The sequence below is a fragment of the Pongo abelii genome, chromosome 3 (assembly GCF_028885655.2).
Source record: "Pongo abelii isolate AG06213 chromosome 3, NHGRI_mPonAbe1-v2.0_pri, whole genome shotgun sequence".
Classification (NCBI taxonomy): Eukaryota; Metazoa; Chordata; class Mammalia; order Primates; family Hominidae; genus Pongo; species Pongo abelii.
Genome location: NC_071988.2, coordinates 181,124,694 through 181,147,297, shown reverse-complemented (window position 1 = coordinate 181,147,297; position 22,604 = coordinate 181,124,694). Strand labels below are relative to the sequence as shown.

The following is a 22,604-nucleotide window of genomic DNA, read 5'->3' as shown; positions in this document are numbered from 1 at the left end:
ATTGCTCAGGCGAGTATTAAACTCTTGGCTTTAAGCAATCATCCCACCTCAGCCTCCCAAAGTGCTGAGATTACAAGCATGACCTACCACACCCAGCAAAGATTCCAGATTTTTAACAAACACTTAAAAATATGTTAGAGACAGCATATAAATGAACAAAATTTACGGTTTACTTTACAGTTGTTTGCATGCTGCAGTCTGCAGATTCTTCTCTCCAGAACATTATGATGCATGCTTTAAAAGACTATAAAAGTTTAGAATATATTTGGAAGATAATCTAAATTACTATAGCTCACTTTTTAAAAGTCTTAACTTCCTCTATTAAGCACCAGTTAGATTCTTGAAAGGTATCACCATCCTTGGTTTATGCATCAAACCTGATCACACAAGGAATCAAATTTAATATGTATGAAGATAAGTAATTATGTCTGGCTGTGATTAACTATCATAATTGCCATCACAATCTCAATTTTTTTCTTTTTTTTTGAGACAGGACCTTGCTCTGTCACCCAGGCTGGAGTGCAGTGGCGTGATCACGGCTCATTGCAGCCTTGACCTCTTGGGCTCACAGGCTCAATCGATCCTCCTGCCTCAGCCTCCTGAGTAGCTGGGACTACAGGCAAGTGTCACATCTGGCGAATTTTTGTATTTTTGGTAGAAACAGTGTTTCACCATGTTGCTCAGGCTAGTCTCAAACTCCTGGGCTCGGCAATCCACCTGCCTCAGCCTCCCAAAGTGCTGGGATTATAGGCATGAGCCACAATGCCCAGTCTAAATTATTTCTTCAATTAAATAACACTTCGCAAAAAGAAAACCTACAGGGAAACTACATATTGTTTATGATACAAACTTTTGAAAATATAATTTAACTATTCATAAAGAAACTACCTCCAAACACAGTTAACATCTCTTCTAACCACTGGCTTTCTGAAACTAATACCAGAGAAAATATTATTATGAAGTTCAATTTTACTAACAATTGTAATCCCTTTCATTTCTGAAAACAAATTAATACATGAATCTCGAAATCTTTAGGATGACACATAGAAATCCGTTTTTAATGTTTACATCCAGAATGTTTTTTTAATCATACATGGGAATGTCCTAATTTAAGGTACTTTTTACTTTTATCCCATGTAAATTCCCATCTTATCTTCAATCAGAAGCATTTTTTTAAGCTATGAATTCAAAACCTATGATTTAAAAAAAACTTTAATTTCTAATTAGGTTCAGATACTTGATCACTAATATTTCTAATTAGTTTCAAATGGAAGGCTAAAAATGTAATATAGATGAAGTTACAGAGAAATTTTACCTTTTAAACCCTGATGTGGGTAAGTACACTCCACTTCAAGATGATTTCCTACATTGTACTCAAAAAGTTTCATTGTGGAAGAGAAAAAAAATGATGTACAGGAATAGGTGAATAGAGCATCCACTACAAATTCACTTAAATCACGTCCACTTCCTTTTGGAGTCGTTACTTTAAGGCACAAAGTAACAGATCTTCATCCATATAGTTTGCTACATATAGAAAAAGATATACTGAATATCATGTTAAAGATACATACCTAACTCTGATCTAAGCTCTGTGCGCAGGCAATGCAGTTAGTTTGAAGTTGACTTTCTTCAAATTGCTACTGAAGTTTGCTATTGAAATAAGTGAAACAAACACTTTCTAGCCATAGTCCCAACACTGCCAACAATATCCATGTTATGAGTGAGGATTTAAAATCAGAAACAGATGGGTTTGAAGCTGCAGTTCTAGCATTTACTATGTAATGTATGACCTTAGGCAAAGTATATCAACTGTCCTCATCTGTATAATGTGAGAAAACATGTTCTTCACTGGGTTGGGAAAGAAGATAAAACAGGCAAAATATAAAGCACAGTGCCTGGCTTTCTGTAAGTATCAGATATTATTAACATTTTATATAAAAGCACAACTATCAGTTGTTAGGAAAGAATGGGAAAGAATCAGTAAAAGGTACATTTCATAAAATAAATACAATTTTGAATGTGAATAGACATGTGTCTATAGTATACATAACAGACTAAAGCCTTTGCACAACTAGAGATGTTGAACAAAGATAGCTTCTTGATGAAATAATCTCATTAGACTAAAACAACTATGTAAGTGTCCAATTAATATGAATTCAGCATCACATTTCATACTTAGCTATTAGAGTTTAAATGTGTTTTTTTCCATATAGATGAATAAAAGCTTGATTGGAGGGAGATCAATAATACCTGTGTTATAACTGGCTCAATCACACTTTTCCCACAGGATCATTCACCTGATGATCTGAGAACAATAGTATTCCTCCTAAATAAAGAAAAAGGATGCAGCTGCTTCCATCTATAAATAGGATGCTGCTATACGAGTTGAGAACACTATTGTTCACACTGTCAGTTTAAATCACTTCCACATTTCCAATGAAGAGGTCAAGTTGTAGAATTGTTATTATAATCTTGAATGCTGGGAAAAAGTCACTAAAATTTAATTTGCTCTAATATGTATATGAATAATTTTTCAGTGGTCAGACTTGACTCTGAAATACTCTTTTAAAGAGACCTCTTGGACAACAAGAGGTCCCTTAAAAACAACACTACACTCAGTTTTCCTGAAAACATCTATAGGTTGATCCCACTATATGTACTTAAATCAAAATAAAAGAATTTTCTCCATACAGATTGAAGCAACACATTTTTCCTAAGAGAATAGTGATGTCCAGCCATATGTGCCTAACAGTGGAATCTGAGGTTACAACTTGTTGTTTGTAAAATGGAAGGAGGGTGATGCAAAATAAACAGCTGCGTGATCCAGGAAATGAGCTGAGGGAGACACTGCAGACGGGCGCTGCAAATGACAGAGGTGGCAGAGGAAAACAACTGAGAGAAGTATTTTGGCATCAGACCCAGGCGAAATCCTAACTTTGCTACTTACTGTTGTAAGATTCTGGGAGAGTTACTTAAATATCTCTAAGCTTAAATTTCACCACATAAAAATTAAGTATCACATCTACACTTTATAGTGTTGCCGTGAAGACCAAATAAAGTGAGGTATATAAAACACTTAAACGCTGGCCACTATACAGCTACTTCTACTGTTTCAATTTTAAAGAGAAGGGGGATTAGCCAGTCTCCAAAAAACCCAAATAAGAGTGAAACTTGAGTAAGGGCTTCTAGCAAGGTGGTCAATGACAATTTCTGGTTCCTTCAGGTTCCAAGGTCCAACCTGGCAAATAATGCTAGTAAAATTTCACCCTTCTCAGTTGATTCAATTAATATTGAGCAAATTGCATAAATTAAAAAGACTTGGTTTTGTGCGCCATTCAAGATACTCTGGATGCTCTCCTGAATAAGTGACTATAGTCATCTCTGAACTTTTTTTTTGTTTGCGACCACCAAGGGTTGCTACTGGTAATTACCTATTTCTCCCTGCCCACAAAGAGAATATTTACACAAAATGTTCAATAAGGAACCCTATAAAGGAAAGGTGTTAGCTATTTAAAAGCACAGAGATTTGGGTAGGAAATTTTTTAATGACCTCTGATAACCTTATAAGTGCTCTCAACAAAGATGGTTTAGGTACTGCCTCTTGGGAGACTGGAGATTAGCTAGATAATCTTAAAAGTCCTTTTAGACTCAAGACACAAAAAAGAGAGCCAAAGGAAAGGGATATGTCTTCCTTTGCTTTTTGTTCAATTACAATCTACATTTACACCTAAGTAATAATGCTTTCCCACATAAGGAGAACAATGAAAGATAAAGGATCACTGATCTGCATGCAGTTCCTGGAATTTATTGCTGGTTGGGGAGTGAAGTTGGAGGAAAATAAGAGGACTATTGCCTCTTTTTACTTTTGGCAAAAATGCAATGCAGGCCCTCTTAAGAATAAAAATCATTAAAACCTTCTAGTTAATATTTATCTCCTTCAAGAAGAAAATATTATAAACTTCTACTATTAACTCTGAAATGTCAAATAAAACAAGTATTTTAAACAACCAAAATTAGAAGTACACCCTCAGGCACCATCTGCTAGCCCCACCATAGACATTTACTACACTTGGCTGCTGCCTGTCTCAGTCCCTACCCCAGTTCCTCAAAACCCAGCTTCCCTACCTCAACCTTCATGCCACTGCCACTGCCATAGGAAGAAAGGAAAATGAGTGGAATAACTTCAAATCCTCAAAGAACTGTCCTAAAGGACCATTCCTTTCTTAAACAATGACATTCTAGCAGCAGCGATATGTTGGGAGTGTGTGTTTTTCAAGGTCCAAATGAGAAAACAGACATTACGATGAACAAGGAAAACCATGGCAATAGAAAGTTGTTGTCTCATAAGGTTTCCCCTTCCCCCTGAAGAATGCACTTGGTGAAGAATTCCTTTAGATAGATACCAAGATTACAGATACCAAGTGCAACAAAACTTCTAGTCTTGTAAAACATGTTATTTTAAAAAGCCATTCTTATCCATTTTGGCTAACAGACACAGTCAATTAAGTCAAAGGTCTGACTCCGAAACCCTAGAAACCACTTTAAAAGAGTATGGGTTTATGATTCCCAAACTATAAAGAACACAATAAGCACATAATTTGGGAATATTAGCAATAGATAAAAACAGTAATGCCCCTCCTCTCCCACTTGCTTAGTAGTAGCCCTGTTAGTTGGCTTTTTTTCTTTTTTTTAATCACCACTGAAAGGCACACCCTAGGCCAGCATTTTTACTGCTATCACATAGCAGTTTCATTCAGATGTACTCAGCTATAACCACCTAAGATCCTTTCAAGGGGCAAAGCTGCAGTCCTAACTTCATGGTTAATGGAGTCTGGCATATGTTTATTGACATTTATAGGTCATGAAGTGTTATGTGAAGAAGGTACAATTGGGCAGTATCTTTTCTTCAGCTTGAATGGACAGACAATGCAAGAATCCTGACCAGCCAAATAAAGAGAAAGGCCAATGAACCAGCTAAGTGGGAGAAAATGGTTCCTAAAATGAGCACTGGAGTCACTGAGCTTCTTAAATAATACATATTCCTGAGCCCCTCTTTAGCTGTAAATTGGGTAGATACTGTACTGGGTAAATCTCTAGGTTATTTTAACCAATACAATATAAACACTCTGTAAATGGTTGTTATACTATATTTCTTATTTGTATTGTTTATTGTTGCACTGTTATTTTTGGGTTTGGGGGTTTTTCTTAATATTTCCCATCCATCGCTAGTTGGACGCTGCACCTGCAGATATCGAGACCAACTGTAATAACTATCACAAGGACAGAAAACCAAACACCGCATGTTCTCACTCATAGGTGGGAATTGAACAATGAGATCACTTGGATACAGGGCGGGGAACATCACACACCGGGGCCTGTCCGTGGGGTGGTTGGGAGCTGGGGGAGGGATAGCATTAGGAGAAATACCTAATGTAAATGATGAGTTGATGAGTGCAGCAAACCAACATGGCACATGTATACCTATGTATCAAACCTGCACATTGTGCACACGTACCCTAGAACTTGAAGTATAATTTTTTTAAAAATGCAAAAAAAAAAGTTCCTCAGGCTAAAAAAAAAAAAATTACATAAAAATCATAATTTATAGAAAAGAATTCAGAAAGTAAATATAATACATAGGGATGAAACAGAGACTCTTTTTTCTTTTTTAGTTGTGTTATAAAAATTATTCAAAGAAAATTAGTAACAATATATTCAGAAGTTAACAACACGCAGCAGTAAAATATATAAAACAATTTCAAGTGCTGTGGGATGTTAAGTAGAATGACACTTTCAAAAGATTTTTCATTTCTATTGAGAAGCTGAGTCCTGCCAACAGCCAGCTTGGAAGTGACCCTTCCTCAATCAAGCCTTCATATAAAACTGTAGCCCCATCCAGATGATGATTACAGATTTGTAAAAGAACCTAAAGCACTGGAATCTGCTAAGCCATCCTTAGTTCCCTGACCTACAGAAATTGAGACATAACAAGTACACAGTGTTTTAAGCCTAAGTTTTAGAATAACTTTTATAAGGGAATAAGTAGCTCATATATCTAGAAAAATCTTCAAATATTTGGAAACTTGGCAATAAGTTTTTGATAACCTATGAATCAAAGTAAAAGTTATAATAGAAATAAGCAAATATTTATAACTAAAACATATCAAAATTTGTGAGATGTAATTAAAATAGTACTGAGAGGAAATTTTATAGCTATAAGTGTTATATTAAAAATAAATGTTTTAAAAAAAATGAGTGCATTGTGAGGCATAAGGGATGCATTTACTAATTAAATGGCAGAGGTCTGCCAATAGACAAAAGTGCTGTTTTATTCCTTGAGAAAGACCAAAGTGACACTTAAGAATTACCATGTCTTCTGTAATACTGCTCAAACTAAATTCCAGGAATTTCTACTGTCCTAAATACAGAGTCAATTCAGGTGTGGAACAATAAAATAATGCTCAGTAATGGTCCTACTAGAGAAACAGATAACATCTTACATGTTCCCCTACCTGGAAACTTCTTACAAAGAAACTCATTATCTCCTTTCCATTAACTGTATTTCTTCTCAAGACAGAATTCTATTACTGAACATTCCCACCTTTGTTTAAGGCCAAAGGGAAGGAGAAATGCCTAAAGAATCAATTTTCTAATCCTCTTAAATCTTGTCAAAACAAGGACGAGGAACTGCGCAAAAGGTGGCTGTCAATCAAAATGGAAAATTAAAACCACTCAGCGGGAATTTCATATTGGCTTTAAATGCTGTGTTTGTCAACTTTTTCTCACCTACATATCCTTTCAAAATTCAAAAAATCTCATTGTCTCCTCACTATAGTTTAAGGTTGTTCCTTTTCCCCAATTTGAGAATCACAGGAACCATACTAGCTGACAGTTTCACTGTGTTAATCTCTGGGGAGATTTATATTATATTTTGGAATATATTATGGAAGTTATAGGATGTTCTGAATTCGAAATATCAAATTTTTATAATACTGCTTCACATCTGAAAATCATCACTTTAATAAACATGTAAGCTACTTAAAAAGTGGTTCATACTATATACTTATAATAGGTTATACAACCGATTGGCTCTCTAAGCAAACAATCATATCTATGGTACACGGATTATCCTCACACCCATTTCTAACAAAAGAGAATATTTGTCTTCACCCACTTGGCCCAATATAGAATTCATAAGAAGCAGTATAGTAACATGGGAAGGGATCTGACTGAGATCTGGAATCAAATCCTATCCGAGAACCTGAGCAAGTCACCAATTCCCTCTATGTCTCTGATTCAAGAGATCTCTTGATTCTAAAATCTCCTTAGTCAATCACAAATTCAGCCTGCTACCTATCCCCAGAAGCAGATTATTTTACAAATTATCAGCACAATAACATAGCTAAACATCAATCACTAACCATTTGATCTTAAATGCTAAATATAGTCACTGGTTTCTGGACGTAATCTCAATTTTTTTGTTTTGTTTTGTTTTGTTTTTTTTAAAAAAAGGTGATGTGAGTGGAAGGAGAGAAAACATAAGAATGTGTTTGTAATCTGAGTTCAATAATACCAAGAGTATGCATTCTCCAAATACAGTACACAAAGACTTTATGAGTGAAGGGATTTCAACAGATGTAAACACAACCAGTAAGAGATAGGCAATAAATAATATGTGCTGAGGAAGAAGGATCCACTATTACTGTCCTTTCTACATTCGATCGACCTAGTAAGTTTTCTTGCCATTTCACCAACATACTGAATTCTACTTGCTTCTCTAGTTGAACAACCTTCTAGTTAGCTAAGAAAATTCTTTCCTTTGGACTGCTAGGTGATAATGTATCATTTACTTAAAATTACGTTGCCAAATATTAATGGTTATAGAATCATAAAATGCTAGAGCTAGGAAAGTCCTTAGCATCTATTCAACCCTAATTTTATAAGGAAACCAAAGCCTAAAGAAGTTAATCAACTTGCAAAATGTCAGATTCTGTATCTAACCACTCAGTTTATCATTGCAAAGATGGACTGAGAGATAGAAATGTTTAAAAATTAAAACACGGGCCCTTCTTTTGTTTACTCAAGTACTAATTGAGCATCGACTGTATACCATGCCAAGCAATGAGGCTCGTATATGTCCTTTTAATGCCAGGTTAGCTAATTCTGTTTTATTTAAAACATCCTGTGCTTGCAAATTTGCATAGTACCCTTCTCTGAACAGCCTACAAGAATTCTATAAATAACTTGCAAGGAGGGGATATTTTCTCAAAGAAACAGCAAAGATTCAATTTCAGGAAAATGTTGGGGGGCAACTGGAGAAGGCAAGAAGGAAACACTACATATACCTGGGAAAATCTAATCACTCCTGTATTAGACCTTAGAAAGTTAGTGATGAGTCAGTTAAAAGGATTAGGATAAGAGACTCTCCCAGTGTTTAGTTTTATTTCCAAATTATTAAAACTACCAAGATGGACCTCTAAGAGTCATTCTAAATACACCAATTTTAATAATGATTTTGGATCCCCAAAGTAGACATTAATTTGATTAATAAGTCTGAGTCTCATTTTTCTTTTCCACAGAGTGAGGAACTGTAACAGTGGTTCTCACACTTCACTGTACATTACTATCTCCCGTGGAAGCTTTTTAAAAGTCTGGTGCCCAGGCCACACTCCAAATCGATTAAATCAGAATCCCTCTCAGGTGGGGGGTGGGCAGTGAACCCCAGCAAGATTTCTTTTTAAAGTTCCCCAGATGTTTCAATGTACAGTCAAGGGAACCACTAAATCAGGCAATCTCTTGCATCTAATCCAGTTCCAAAATCCTACATCAAAATCAACTCAAGTCCACTGCACCAGAGAATTTTCATGCTAGTGAAGGCTAGTGGTGTAATGAAGTTGTTTGATAAAGGCAAATAAAAGATTATTGAAATAATATAGTAACTGACCAATATAAAAAAGTGTATAAACAAGTGAAAGTCATATAGCAAGTATTTAAACACTTACTAACTAGATATAAGACAGCAACACCTAAAACCATTAGCTAAAATAGAAGACCATTTGAACTAAGAACACTTTCAAAATATATAACACTTAGGCTGGGCGCGGTGGCTCACGCCTGTAATCCCAGCACTTTGGGAGGCCAAGGGCGGATCATGAAGTCAGGAGATCGAGACCATCTTGGCTAACATGGTGAAACCTCGTCTCTACTAAAAATACAAAAAAATTAGCCAGGAGTGGTGTTGGGCGCCTGTAGTCCCAGCTACTCAGGAGGCTGAGGCAGGAGAATGGCGTGAACCCGGGAAGCAGAGCTTGCAGTGAGCCGAGATCGTGCCTCTGCACCCCAGCCTGGGTGACACAGCGAAACTCCGTCTAAAAAAAACAAAAAAACAAACAAAAAAACAACAAAAAAAAGTTTTTAACAGGGGAAACGCAGTAGGGGATATTACAAGAACTTTCTAGACCATCTCCGCAATTTTTCTGTAATCTAAAATTATTCCACAATAAAGTATTCTTGAAAAAACCATAGCCACATGGACATACCAATTTTAAAAATATTTTCTCACAGCTAAAAATAAAACAATGCAAAAGAATTTCATAGATTCAGGCATGGACATTCTGCCTCTGAGTGCATATTTGAGTTTTAGAATGATTTACAGACTAGAGAAGAAACATTCATTCTTTTCTTTCTTTCTTATTTTTTTTAGACAGAGTCTCGCTCTGTCACCCATCCTAGAGAGCAGTGGTGCGATCCTGGCTCACTTGCAGACTCTGCCTCCCGCACACAGGTGATTCTCCCACCCCAGCCTCCAAACAGCAGGACTACAGGTGTGCAACACTATGCCTGGCTAAATTTTGTAATTTTTGTAGAGACGAGGTTTTGCCATGTTGCCCAGGCTGGTCTCGAACTCCTGCACTCAAGCAGTATGCCTGCCTCAGCCTCACAAAGGGCCAGAATTATAGGTGTGAACCATCACATCTGGCCCATTTATTATTTAAATAGTATAAAACCTTACTTTCTACTTTCTCCTTGTCCATATTCAGTGATCAAGACACACTGATTCTTGCTCCTCAACAGCTCCTTCCCACTGCCAATCAAGCATCTGGTTAAAGGCCCTTGTCCTTCTAGATGAAGAAGTACCTGTCTCCTACCAATGCCCTTTTCTCATTCCATCAATTTTGCACAACTGTTTATTCCTAAGATGCAAAGCTTTAACGTTTACACCCTACTTTAAACAGACACACCCCAACACAAATACACACAAACACACACTTACACAAAAAGCCACAAAGTAATCACTGATATTGGCCTTTACATACCTCTCACTACACCTTCCCCAAGCACCCTACTCTCTAACAAATTTATTTCCTGAAGCCCACCACAACTTTGCTTTTTGTTTTTTAATATTTTGCATCCTGTATCAGATTGTCATCTTCTAAAAGCCAAGGAATAGCACATTTTATTTATTCCGATTCATTGTCCACAGACCAGCACAGGACTTCATGCAGAACAGGCCCTTAATATGGTATTTTTTAAAATTTTCTCAAGAATCCAAGTTTCCACATAAAATCAATTTGACAATCTCAAAAACAAACAAACAAAACAACCTATTTAATAATCAGCTAACAAGCACTGCTCAAAATTGGGTCATTTGACTGCATTCAACTCATGTTTTCAGTTTCATACCAACTCAGCTGACCTGCACCAAACTGACCTGGACTCCTGAGATAAGTGTTTATTTATCACTGACTGCAGCTGTGAGCAACTATGGGAACAAAAAAGCCAAACAGCTATATGGTATAACTTAAAGTACTTTAAACAGTTGAACCTGCATCTACACTGACTTGTTGCATACGGTATCATCTAACTTTGAAACCAACATTTACACTCTCTATCATAAATTACACTAATACTTAAAGTATAGGAAATGGGAAAGTACAATGTAAGTCTCCGATTTATCCAACAATTTGGGGCACAATCAGCAAAATTTCTACAGCCAAGCCCTAGCTCTACTCACTCCTCCAATCCCATTACTTGGTCACCCTCTATTCTGTTGCTTGCTGGATCAGCAGCAACCTATGCATACTTCACACTGAAGCTGGAGAGAACAGTAGCAAAGCAGAAAAGGAGGGCAGTCAGGGGAACACGAGCTGAGTTGAGTTACCTGAAACCTGAGCTTCTAGGTCATCACCTGATTCCAAAACAATCCAAATACTGCTGGATCCTCATTATTCAAGGATTCCGTATCCGTGAATTTGCCTACTTGCTAAAATTTATTTGTAACTCAAACAGTCAATACTCCTGGACTTCCATGGTCATTCAAGGGACATGCAGAGAGCACCAGAAAATTTTTGTCCAACAAACACATTTCCAGCTGGGGCTGAACAAGTGGCCCTCTGCCTTCCTGTTTCAATTCTTATACAGTAAACAAGTTTCTCTTCACGGTACATTAGGTCTCAGGTTTTTCCCATTTTGTGTGTTCTCTGGTGATTCCACTGTTTAAAATGGCCTCCAAACAAAATGTTGAAGTGCTATCTTGAGTTCCCTAAGCACAAGAAACCTGTGATGTGCCTTACAGACAAAATATGTGTGTTTGATACACTTCATTCAAGCATGAGTTATAGTGCTCCTGGCCAGGAGTTTAATGTTGATGAATCAACCATATATATTAATTAAATAAGCTGTTTTTAAACAAAAGCACACATAATATGGGGTTATGTATTAATCAGCTGATGAAAATGTTACCAGAAGTTTGCAGGAACTTAACCCCGTATTTCCCTTAGAAGCAATGGTTCATTATTCGCTAATTCAGTGGTCATGGTGACTTTATAGTATATAACTACCACAAATAACAAAATTTACTATTTTGTTTATATACTGTTATATACTATTATATATTATAGTATATAACTACCACAAATAACAAAACTAATTGATACTGCTAATAACAATATAAATTACTACTACTTGGTGAACCTTCTACTAGGATTTGCGAAGTCTAGAGCAAGAAAAACACAACATTCTAAGTAAAACAGATTACAGGGCTAATTTTCTAGATCCAACCTCCATCTGTGCCTGTTTTTAGACCAGTGTTAGTGCCACAACATTTTATAAAGTTTTGAAATTACATTTTCAACATCACATCTGTTTATGATAGCAATTTTGTCTCTTAAGAACTTCTGATTATAGCTGCACTAAAACAAACAATGGGTAAAACTACCCAATACCAAGCAATTTCACTCTGTAAGATGCTTACCAGATTGGATAGTCTAAATTACTTAATGCAGTTTTTGAGCACTCACAGTACTATACACACAGAAATAACCTATTTAGGGAAATACATACTCAAAATAATTCTCTGGTTCTTTTTCATTGTTTACAAAAGAACAGTCTCTTATTTTAAAAAAGGGAGTGAGGAGGATGAGGGAGAGGAGATGAAGAGGAAGAACAAAAACTAAAACTTTAGGCCAGGCTCGGTGGCTCACACCTGTAATCCCAGCCCTTTGGGAGGCCAAATTGGGTGGATCACAAGGTCAGGAGTTCAAGACCAGCCTGGCCAAGATGGTGAAACCCTGTCTCTACTAAAAATACAAAAATTAGCCGGGTGTGGTGGCAGGCACCTGTAATTCCAGCTACTTGGGTGGCTGAGGCAGAGAATTGCTTGAAGCCAGAGGCAGAGGTTGCAATGAGCCAAGATCACGCCACTGCACTTCAGGCTGGGCGAGAGGGCAAGACTCTGTCTCAAAACAGCAAACAAACAAATAAACAAAAAACTAAAACTTTAAATCTGTGTCCACAAAAAGCAATAGTTTTAAGTGCCAGTTTTATTTTTTATTCAATGAATAAATATTTCAGCTTTATCTTCTGCCCTCTTTCTGTATTTTTATTTAGAACAGTATTTCCCAGAATGTGTTTCATGACAGTTATGCAAAAGGGTGGCTTAGTCAAGTCAATTGATTTTGGGAAACATATATCCTACCCTCTTCCAGCCTTAGAGAGGCAAGATGCAGATTAGAAAATCAAGGGCTCAAAAAATGCTTGCAGTAAACAATAAACTTGTTTAATCCAAGTTTAATTTGGATCCAAAAAATAATTTGTTCACAACATCCTTTTTCCAATAAACAAAGTAACAAACATTTATAAGATATCAAAATTTAAGAAAATAGACAACAAAAAGAAATTACATAAAACAAATATGTTCATAAGAACTAGGTTTAATTTTGTTTCTTCTAGACCTGTTCTTGACAGTTGCACCAGAATGCAACCAATAAGCAGATAAATGTACACTGTACTATTCAGAAAATGTAATATGAAATCTGGATTCACTTGCAAACTCAATGCTTAAGTAACTCAATCCCAAGAGTGGTTTCAAAGAAAGCCATGAAAAAAAACACAGTGAAAATCCATTTTAAATAGAAGAGTTGGCATTCAATAGGCAGCAGTTAAACATGGACCACCATATGTGTTAAGATGCTTCAACAGATTTAAAGGCAAAACGGAAATAAAATCAGGAAAAATTATTGGAAACATTATATTCAACTCCCCAAATTAGTAAATAATCTGATAGTTTGACTTTCTCTTTATTAAGGAATCATAACACTTCCTGATTCAAAATACAAGAAATAATTTTTAAAACTTTCCTAAAAACAAACATAAGAAACTGGCATTTACAATTTTCAACATCTATTCTCTAGTTATTGAACCTTGCCTATCTATCTATACTTTAAAGATAAAGACTGGCACTAAGAGTCAATAAAACCTACTATTTCTTTATGAATACTATTAACTGTAAATGTGGTTGAAGGGTTGTTTTTCAACATCAGATGAGTGATTCTCTAGACTCTGCAATTCAGTAAGCAACAGTAATAATTTCTGATATAGATCTAATATACTAGATGTTAATATAACATCAAATCTATCTTTGCTCTCTTTAACCTAAAAACAAAACACTTCTTAGCTTTAAAAAAGTTCATAAAATATGTCTATTGTTGAAAATTTTAAAAATGAATAGGACAAAATAAGAAATTTTAGATTATCTGCAATCTCTTCAGCCAGAAATGAGATTTTTTTAAACATTTGTGAGGGCCATTTATTAGGCACATGTGCCAGGCATTGCCAAAAACTCTTTCTTTGCTTTTCATCCGATTTAATCCTTTCAACTACCTGTAAATCTGTAAAGGAATCTCTTCAAAGAAAACTTAAGGCACTGAGAGATTAGGTATCTTGACTAAAGTCACACACCTAGTAAGGACAAAGCAACAATTGGAATCTTTCTGTGGAGATGATTTCTACTCACATGTATATGAATACATGAGTGTAATTTTTAATGAATATTCAACTACGGTATGCATTGTTTTGTAATCAGCTGTCATCACTGACATCTAACCATAAATATCTTCAGGAGCAACTAAAAAATAATCTTTTATTCCAAATTCTTGATTTGCTCTATCAAGCTATTCATTATAAATATTTAATATCTTGCTATTTTTTCTACAACTTTAAGCAATGCTGCAATATACCTCTGCCACTTGATATTGTGTGACCTTGGGTAGTCAGCTAACCTGTCTCCTCAAAGCCCTAGGAAAACTGGGTATTATTCTCTTTTTTCTACAAACTTTTTCCAGTTTAATAAACCAAAAAAAAAAGGTATTTTGTGCAAAACTGCATGTTTAGTTTCTAGTGAAAATCATTTTTCATACACTTCGAACCATTTCTTTTTCTTTTCGTATATTCCTGTCCCTTTATTCATTATATTAATATGTTTGCTTTTTTATTGAGTTGTAAAAATTCTTTGTGTTTTTTAAGGATAGTATCATTTATGCTGCAAATAATTTTATCCAATAATGTTCAGTCATTAATGTTTAGTTTCAGATAAAAAGAAAAGACTGGTTAATAGAACAGTAAAGTGGAAAATAAAAAAGAGGCCTGGCGCTGTGGCCCATGCCTGTAATCCCAGAACTTCGGGAGGCCAGTGGGGAGGAAGTGCTCGATGCCAGGAGCTCAAAACCAGCCAGGGCAACAAAGTGAAACCAATCCATCTCTACAAAAAATAAGAGCAAAAGAGAATGTATAGGTTAATGTTGTCAATGGTGACTCTTTTTTTAAAACTTTATTTTGGAAGTACAGAAAGGCTGCAAAGATAGTACAGACAGTATGAGGTCTTTCCTTCCTTGAATCAGCTTGTACCAATGTTTTCGCATTAAAAATTATGAAAGCTGGGGAGAAATGACTAGATACCAAAGAAAAGCTGGGAGGGAAGAAACCTAAGTCAGCCCCACAATAGGCAGTGAAGCATCACAGTTAATAGCGTTAGTTCTGGTGCCAGGTAACCTGGATTCAAATCCCAGTTCTTCCTCCTTGAACAAGTTAGGTCACCTCTCCATGCTACTATTATTACATATACAGACAGTATCATATTACAGTTTCCTCATCTGTAACATGATAATAGTAATAACAGTAGTAGCATCTACCTCATTAGGTTCTTCTGAGGATTAAATTAATACACATAATTACAAATATTGACACACAACAAGCAGTCATCAAATGACTTTTATCTAGTTAACTGAGTTCTTCAAAGATTTGAACACTTAGGCTTTATAACTTACCAGGAACTATCCTAATAATCCCTACAATGCACCAAAAGAAAAAAAAAGAAAAAAGCTTACATGCTTTTTAAAGTTTTAAAGTTAAAACTTCTGATTTTTTATGGCATAATTTATTAAACCCAAAGTATTAAATATACACATCCAACTAACATTCCACTTTTTGTTGCTTTTGTAAACTCATTCTCATCCCTCTTAGTCATTCTCCTTACAGTGATAAACATCCAACTTATATATAATTTCATAGAATTATATAACAATGACCTCATAGTTTATCAGAATCATAATTCACTCTGCAAGGACAACCATGAAATATGGAAGGAATAGTTTCATAAACCTGACAAGCTTTCTTCTATGATCTTTTGCCAGAAAAAAAAAATACTGTTACATACAGACAGCATAAGACTCCGACACCCACAACTCCTTATCAAGTGGTGACAGTTTACCTATCAACGCTTCCTTTCCCACTTTTCTGAAACCTAGCCCTCTATGACAAGCCAGCTACTTGTTTCTGGGATAAGCCAGAGTTGCTCCCACTACACATCATCTTTGCTTAAGCCATGCACCTGGGGTTTCTTCCAACCAGTCCACATGGCACCTGATGGCTTAGATCTGCTCAGCCCTTGATCTGCTCAGCCCTTGGTACCTCCAGCTCCTCCCTGAAACCTCCCCTCAGCCCCAGTCACTGTGATCCTTACTAATACCTCTTAAACATATATTTTCTATACCTGCACTATCTAACATGGTAGCCACTAAACACATTGGCTATGGAATGCTTGACATGCCACTGGTCCTGGTGAACATATGTTAGGATTTTGAAGAGCTGGTAAGAAAAGAGGAATGTAAATTATCTCAATAGGCTGTTATATAGATCACATGTTGAAATGGCAATGTTTTGGGGTGTACTGGTTAAGTAACATTTATTTTACCCATTTCATTTTACCTTTTACAGTGTGGCTCCTAGAAAATTAAAAATTACACAGGTGGCTTGCATTATGTTCTATCTGACAGCAAGCACTGATATAACTTGTATTTTGACAACTGTATTGGGCAAACTGAGTCCTCAGCACTACTTTCTGAATAGTACTACTATAATAAAGGGGGAAAAAAAACAGGCCAGGTGCAGTGGCTCACGGTTATAATCCCAGCATTTTGGGAAGCTGAGGCAGGCAGATCACTTGAGCCTAGGGAGTTTGAGACCAGCCTGGGCAACATGGTGAAATCCTGTCTCTACCAAAAACTAGCCAGGTGTGCTGGTGCATGCCTGCAGTTCCAGCTTCTTGGGAGGCTGAGATGGGAGAATCACCTGAGCCTAGAGAGGTAGAGGCTGCAGTGAGCCATGATCACCTCTGCACTCCAGCCTGGGCAAGGGGATGACACCCTGTCTCAAGAAAGAAAAAAAATTAAAAAGCAAGTTGTTTAATAAGCAAAAACATCAATGGAGTATGATCAAAAGTACTTAAAAGGTTAGAGCTATGCTTTCTCTATAATTCCTAGACCCATCAAAGATGTTACAAGGCCGCTTCTTGCAACAGCAATGCTGCTACTTATAATTTCTGGAAAAAATCCATATCTTGAAAAGATAATAACATCCCAAAACCTAGCCAGGCTACAAGTACATGGGTAATACATATCACAGTTCAACAGAGTAAACAGAGTAAATATGTGATGAGAACAAATGACTGGAAAGTACCTAAAACGATTAAAAATAAATAAACTGAACTGAGACCATTTGAAAGAACTGAAACAGATGAAGGATAGCTTCATAGCTCATAACCTAGCTTTAGTCAAATCAAAATAAAGTCAAGTGAGTATTTACTGAGTTCCTACACGCAATACCACAGAAAGGACAGAAACAAATAGAACTGAACAGTTACACAAAAATACAAGAAGAGAACATCTAAATGTCTGTCACTAAGCGACTAGATCAAATGCAGTACAATGGAATACTATCCACCAACTAAAATAAATGAACCAGATTAATGTCAACATGAAGAGACCTCAAAAAATACAGTAAGACTAAAGTTAGTTGCAGAATGATATGTGAAGGATGATAGTATTCGGATGAACTTTAAAAACACAAAACAGTGGTTATGCAGCTATACAGAGAGTAAAGGAATTAAAAACATGGATTGGAAGGACACCACCAAATTTTCAATAGTGATTTGCTCCAGGTTAAAGGGAGGACTATGAGACTAAAGAAGGAAAAGAGTTCTTTACACGGTTTCACTGTTCCTATGTCAGACATATACACAGACAGGAAAAAAGAATATGATAAAAAGAGATTATAAAAAGACCAGTGGGCACCTGGCTACTGTAAAATAACGTCTCTGAACAAACTGACTATACACATCTGGACTCACTCTGTTCTCACAGCCCCACATGACAACCCAATGCCATATTCTTGCCTGTTACTGCAAGTTACAATTTATAGACTCTATACTTCTCCATGGCAACGTGATCTGTCAAAAAGGCAGGCATCTGCTCAGAGTCAGAGAAAACATTTTTCCTCAAAAGCACACTGCCCATTCAAACAACGCCAGAAACACCTATTCCATCCAACTCTCCAGTAAGTATCAACTTTAAAGCAACCATGTAACATTTGATCCAGCTCTTACCCAGAGCCTTAAGTGTATATCCCTGCAGCTGTTAAAAAAAAAAAAGAAAAAAATTACATTTGACCCAAATTCTGAGTCAAAATAAACTACATTATATCACATGGTATTACAAATCCTCCTTTTATTAATTGACCAGTTATGGGCCCGGTGGAATATTTGCTGTGAGAAAATATATTCTCCTTGAATATATCATAAGATTGATAAAATAAACATTCCAAATAAAGATTTTTATGTGCTTCTCACTTTTATGAGTTTCCATCTATTGTGTGAGTTTCCACAGACCTTTGGAATCCAAACTAGGGAAGACTAAGACCTAAACCAAAAACAAAATTAGAGGAAATTTATTGCAGAAAAGAAAAAAAACAAAGGTTTTTTTTTTTTTTTGGTGGTGGTGGTGGTGGTTGTTGTTAAAGAGACGTGGTCTCACTGTATTGCCCAATCTGGAGTGCAGTAGCTATGCAGAGGAGCGATCATCGTATGATACAGCCTGGAACTCCTGAGCTCAAGTGATTTTCAGCCTCCCAAGTAATTGAGACTACAGGTGCATGCCACCAAGCCCAGCAACAAATTTCTTCTTAATCCTTAAAATTACTCAAGGAAGTTTATTAATGTTTAACAATATGCAGGCTTTTAGTGAGATAAGCTCAATTCACAAATTATATTTGTTTTTCTTGATTACTTGGAGCCATTCTAACACAATGCTTAAGAATACAAATTTTAGAACCAGAGTTCCTGTATTACACCACTAGTTCTTCCACATACCATCTGTGTCAGCCCTGACAAATCACCGCACTTTCAAAGCCTCTTCTGAAAAATGGAAATAATGTGTCCAACACATAATACAGGTGAAATGTTTAACATAGGGCCTGGCACACAGAAACTATCCAATAAATATTTGCTACTCGTACTATTTATAAGCGAGAAGATTTTTAAAATTAACCACTGCTTTCTATAATTTAAACGGAAAAGAAAATTTTTAAAGGCTTTTTTAAGAATTATATGTTACAACATCTATTTTTATTTCTTTTACATTTATATTTATTTTATGTATTTTTATTTTTATGTATTAGCAATAAACGTTCTTGGTTTACCCATCCATACCCAATTTTTTAAAAATTTCATTTAAAAAAAAAAAAAACCATGAAGTAGTCTGGTAAGTCAACCCTTCCCCCACAGCAGCTGTTGTGTGAAACTGACTCATGAAATGTAGACACAGAAATGAAATATTTGATCATCTGGTCCCATCCACTTGCCAATGTACTAGTAGGATTCTTTCATCCTATAATTTATTTTCAAATACTCCAAATAAATTGCTTATTGGTTTTGTCAGAAATCAATCGAGGTTTAACATACACAAGAAAAATGTTCCTCATTTTGTCAAAGCTATAAATCCATTAACTTCTGACTACAACAAAAAGGGATGAAAGAATAAAGACATTTTCAACATTTTTAATGTTCTGAGTGACATTAGGGTACTTCTTACTTTCAAAGTCAAAAAAAATAAACACCCAAATTAAATCATTTTTTCAATTGTTCTAGATAACATTATTTAAATAAAGATAAAATTGCTATTCCTACAATCTTAGATGTACACAACATAGAAAAGACATTTGGTCACACACACTCGGAAGGTACAGGGGAATTTGCTTTGTCTTTCATTCTGCACATATGCCCCCAACAACAGTGATACACTGAGATACTTCTCTTATGTTACAGATGGGTGAGGTTTTCTGGATCCCATTTGTTTGTTGAGCCTGTCTCTCCACTTAATATAAATTATTTATAACTGAAGTAAATGTAAAACTGGTTAAAATTATCTTTAATAATGGCCACTAACCACACAAAAATATGTTCAGCCTCACCCAGAATCAAAGAAATGTTATCTAAAGACTGATACAATTTTTCACTTCTCAGATTGGCAAAAGTGGTAAAAGTTTAATGAAAATCCATCGCTGGCACGGACTTTTTATACACTGTTGGTGGAAATATAAACTGGTACAGGCTTTTCAATGAGCCATTTGGCAATATCTACCAAAATGTTAAAATATATATATAAATATATATATACACACACTTAGTCTCCGTAATTCCACTACCAGGGACCTAATCTATGCATCTACTCACAAAAAGCATGTACAAACACACATACACACACATATAATGATATTCACCACAGCACTATGTGTAAGGGGACATGGAATCTGGAAACATACTAAATGTTCATCCTTAGGGACTGCTAAGATAAATAATGAGGTATCCAGGGGAATACTGTGCTGCTGGACAGAATGAGGCTGACCTTTGAATCATCTCGTGGAAACATTTAAAAGAAAAGGCAAGAACTATGTGTATGAAACAACTGCCCAGTCTGGGCATTTGTTTAACTTACAAAATATATCTAAATATCCTGATAGGATTATAAAAATTTTTATTCAAGTATATAAAAAGGAATTAGGAAATTTGGAACAGTGGTATACAGGAAGAAGACTTTCTCTTATGTTGTTTTAGATTGGGTTGCAAAGTGTTTGTATTTTTTATTTTAAAAAAGTATTTTTAGGCCTGGCGCGGCGTCTCACACCTATAATCCCAGCACTTTGGGAGGCTGAGGCGGGTAGATCACTCGAACTTAACCCCGTCTCTATTAAAAATACAAAAATTAGCCGGGCGTGGTGGCAGGCGCCTCCAGTCTCAGCTATTCAGGAGGCCAAGGCAGGAGAATCACTTGAACCAAGGAGGCAGAGGTTGCAGTGAGCTGAGATCGCGCCACTACACTCCAGCCTGGGTGACAGAGTGAGGCTCCGTCTCAAAAAAAAAAAAAAAAAAAATTTTTTTTTTTTTTTTTTCGGTGAGACTCTGTCTCAAAAAAAATTTTTTTTTTTTTTTTTTTTTTGGTGAGACTGTCTCAAAAAAACAATTTTTTTTTTAGAAAAAAATTTTTGGCTTACAAAGATTCAACATCATTGCTTATGCGATCTTTCATGGAACATTAAATTGGTGCTATCAATGTTAAATTCTGTCCTCCCAGGCCCTATCTGCTAAATAACAGGCTGGTCTTGTTAATTTCATTTCCTATTTCTTTGTCTACTAGAGAGTTGTCACTGAGAACCTTTCCTCATCTTGATCCCCCGATAATTAGAACAGTCTTCTACATTAGCTTGGTTATCCACTTCTCTATTTTCGCAGCCCATGGCAAATCCTGAATTCTCTGATACTTGTAACATTTAAAGCTGTCACATGCAACCTAACATTTGGCAATTACAAAGAGACATCCCAAAAAATATCTTCTAAGAAATAGTAATATCATTGGAATTAATATATACCTTCCAATAACAATTGCTTTTAAAAGAGAAAGGTAAGTTCAGGTTCATTCGCTGTTTATTTGCTTGATTTCCAGGGGGGGAGAGTAATTTTTTAATATTATACCTCCCATTTTCAAACTTTCTTGAATAAATGTATGTAAATGTAAAAACAAATGGCTATACTAAATTACTGAATCTATACTAACCATATTTAACTACACTAAAACTATTTCTACCCAAAATGGAAAATTATCTCCTAATAGTATAAAATGTTGAGAACATCAAGCTAAACATGATAATGAATGAATCTGAGATAATACCTCTGTCAACTTTCAAAACTTTATTCTGCAACATGCTATCCTGGTCAAGATAATTTATCATTCATAGCAGTAATGAAAAAGACCATTTAGCACTCCATTAAATCTAACATTCTTAAAAAGGTACTCATAATGGTGAAATGGTATAACTCAAATTTTAAGCACATGAGCCTCCATTTCCCTTTCAAAATGTATCTCTTAGCACACAATTCCTGTTTACTGGATGTCCTTCTTCCTGTTCAATGACTCCACCCCTAATAGGACAAAACTAAAAACCTGAAGGAATCTATTTTTAGCACAGACATTCATTGAGGTATTTTCTATTTAATAAACAGGATGCAAAAGTTGTTTATGCTTGACAAAAATCTGTCCTCTTTGTTCACTGTCCACTTACTAACACTGAACAATGGGAAATCTCTTAACAAATCACATTTAACAAAAGATGACTTTAGAATAATTTTCAGCTTAATATCCCTGTAATAATTGTATTTCAGGATTTAAAACTACCAAAACAACCTTTAAGGAAAAAAATTTAAAGTGCTACTTTTTTTTTTTAATTTCTCCAATATCACACTCCATGTATTTCAGAGCATGCTGTATATACGACAGGTAAAAGAAATATTGCTCAAAATGCCTAAGGTTTTTATTTTTTCATTCTATGCTTTAAATGTGTGTCTTACATTATATAGGATGCCCTTCTCCAAGCCTTAATTATTACAGAAATATGATCTGAAATGAGATTGAAGAAACTGTATAGAAAAGGCTACTGGGGAA

General features: G+C 35.6%; 1 protein-coding gene and 1 long non-coding RNA gene across 15 annotated transcripts in view; both read right to left on the bottom strand.

Moving 5' to 3' along the window:
- Nucleotides 1–21,009, bottom strand: part of LOC129059125 (uncharacterized) — a 30,904-nt gene extending 9,895 nt beyond the window's left edge. Inside the window, exon 1 of the long non-coding RNA XR_008524838.1 lies at nucleotides 1,316–21,009. This is a non-coding gene — a long non-coding RNA (uncharacterized LOC129059125). The remainder of the gene's footprint in view (nucleotides 1–1,315) is intronic.
- The window catches only part of RAPGEF2 (Rap guanine nucleotide exchange factor 2), a 257,227-nt gene that overhangs the window by 198,706 nt on the left and 35,917 nt on the right, over nucleotides 1–22,604 (bottom strand). The gene's annotated exons all lie outside the window — the stretch shown is intronic.